The 2846-nt window shown below is 34.4% G+C and overlaps 1 non-coding gene across 1 annotated transcript; it reads left to right on the top strand.

Moving 5' to 3' along the window:
- Nucleotides 1-685: 685 nt before the first annotated feature.
- On the top strand, nucleotides 686-792 carry LOC122128137. Its single transcript, XR_006151376.1, has one exon. It is a non-coding gene; the product is annotated as a U6 spliceosomal RNA (small nuclear RNA).
- Nucleotides 793-2846: the final 2054 nt, after the last annotated feature.

Raw genomic sequence — 2846 nt, 5'->3', positions numbered from 1 at the left:
ACAATTTGCTCATATTCCTGTACATTTAAAACTGGCTAAGATTATGATGTTCAACAAGAATTTTATAAGCTATGAGTACCCTTTAAGTTTACACTGTAAGATAACTTTTTATGTCTCACTCATCACTGATACATGGCTTATAAAATCATTTGTTCCTTGCTAACATATAAAGAAGCCCTGAAGTAGCAACAGAAATTGTGTAGTTAAAGTCTTATCTCTTTGCTCTGTTTCTTTACACAAAGACTTTGCAACTTCTCATTAATAAATTTTCTATAAACTCTGAAATGTACATACTTAGTAATATATGTCAGCTACCATAAATCTTAAATACTTTATGGAAAAGTTTTATGACCTGACAGTCTTAATTTTGGCATATATAAACAGGTTCCCAAAATTAAACATATTTAAAACATTAAAACTTTTAACACACCTTAACACTTGCTGCAGTGTTCATTATGAGAGGTGCCCTGTATAGAATAATTGAATTCCTCCTCCTACACATCTCTTGAACAACAAACATCTGGACTCATTTTGTTTTTGTCATATCAATCTTGACTTTATTCTTAAATGTGTGCTTATGTAACAAATATCTGGTTCTAAAATTTCACAATTCTTTTGAACTTGCTTTTTGTTGAATTATCTAGTTTAAAAAAATCAATTTCACTTTATATATAAAAAATGTTCTGTGCTCAATTCGGCAGCACATACACTAAAATTGGAACAATACAGAGAAGATTAGCATGGCCCCTGCGCAAGGATGACACCCAAATTCATGAAGCGTTCCACAACAACAGATGCTGGAGGGCATGTGACCAGAAGGGAACCCTACTATATTCTTGTTGGTAGTGTAAACTTGTTCACGCACTTGGAAAGCAGTATGGATGTTCCTCAAAGGGTTACACATAGAGCTCCTCTATGACCCAGCAATCCCACTTTTGTGCATTCACCCAAATGATCACTAACAAGGCCATTCTAAAACTACCAGCACAACTATGTTTATTGCAACATTATTTACCATAGCTTAGATATGGAACCAACCCCGATGCCCCACAATAGATTAATGGATCAAGAAAACATTGTGTGTGTGTGTGTGTGTGTGTGTGTGTGTGTGTGTGTGTGTGTGTGTGATGGAATTCTATCATCCATCAGAAAGAATGACATTGCCCAATTTGTTAGAAAATGGAAAAACTTGGAAAAATTTATATTAACTGAAATAGGCCAAGTCCAAAGAAACATAGGTCCCATGGTATCCCTTATTTGCAATAAGTTATATATGTCTGGGAAAAGCAGAAAAGGTCAAAAGCTATGTGCATATGACTAGATAAGGTGATGTTAAACTAAATGAACCCAAGCTAGGGACACAATTGTGTGTTTTTCCTTTCTTGCTGTTGTTTCTAATGCACTTATAATGTACGATGAGATTTTTTTTTTTAATTTGGTCGTCCCACACGGTATAACCCCTGTTTTCACTGTATTTGGTGTTGATGCACCTGCATCTTTTATATACACTTCTCTAATTTGGAGATGGAAAGGGAAAAACCAAAATGCTCAAATAGAGATACTGTTTGACCCATTATAACAATGAGTTGCCCAAGACACTATGTTGAAATACTAACTTTACAATTTAGGCAGGGTGGGGGGGGGGGGTGAAGTGTGTACTTGTGGAGGTGTAAGGGAGAGGTAGTTGGGGAAAAACAAAGGGGGAGGTAACAATGTTAGATAGGAAATATACTCATTACTTTGCTCATGTAACTGTAACCCCTCTGTACAGTATTTTTACAATAAAAAACGTTTAAAAATGATGGAAGAGTTTATTTCCATTATTTTAACCATATAATATCATTAAACAAGAAATTAATGCAAAATACTGACCTGAAGATATTTTGAATAAGTGTATGTGTGTGCGTGTGTATGCGCGTGTGTGCGTGTGCATTTGTGTGTGTGCGTGCATGTTGGCATGCCCAGAGTTTGAACTCAGAGCTTCAAGGATTTGCAAGACCTTTCCTCTCTAGCTTTGTGAGCTATTATATGAGCTACATCTCCATTCCTGGACCTTTGCTAGTTCATTTAAATTTTTGAAAAATAATATTTTGATTTTTTTTTTTGCCTTAATTGGCTTCCAACTCCTATTCACAGATCCCATGCTCCTTTGTAGATATGCCGGGTAGACAAGATTACAGGTATGACAAACCAGTACAAGGCTTTAGGAATAATTTTAAGTGTAGAAGAAACTTTAGTTTAGGAGGGCCTGTTTTATTATTTCCTACTTTTAAAGCATTTTGGAGTGACTATATGTGAATTGTTTACGTTTTGGGATACTTAAAAGACAGTAAGTAATGGTATTTAAAAGTTTTAGTACTTTTTAAAAAGAATACTGGAACTGTGGGACAGAAAAATTTGGCTCTCTTTGGACCTCAATTTATAATCTCAGCACTGTGCATAATAACCCAAAGTCACCAACTCAGTCTGTGTTGAAGACAAAATGTGATAGAAAACAATTACCGTGGGCAATATTTTTTATGCTATTATTTATTGGACAATATGAATATTGAATTGAGAGTATAAGAGAATGGAGAGATTTTACCTACATTTTTGTATTGCTGAAAGGCTTTTGGAAACTTTGACTCATTTCCTTCCTCACTATATGTCTTTGGGCAATGCACTTAGTGCCTTGAATTACAATTTTTCTCAACACTAAAATGGTAATAACATTAGCATTGCAGCAAATTTTTTAAGACCTAAGAGACATAAAACTTTTGAAATACTTAGCATAAACTTCTATGAATGAGCTTTCAGTTTACCCAGTAGTTTTTTTTTTTAATATTAAACAGAATGTGATATATATC

This window comes from Dipodomys spectabilis, unplaced genomic scaffold (genome assembly GCF_019054845.1).
Source record: "Dipodomys spectabilis isolate Male_0828 unplaced genomic scaffold, ASM1905484v1 ptg000323l, whole genome shotgun sequence".
Taxonomy (NCBI): Eukaryota; Metazoa; Chordata; class Mammalia; order Rodentia; family Heteromyidae; genus Dipodomys; species Dipodomys spectabilis.
This window is presented reverse-complemented; position numbering and strand designations above follow the sequence as displayed.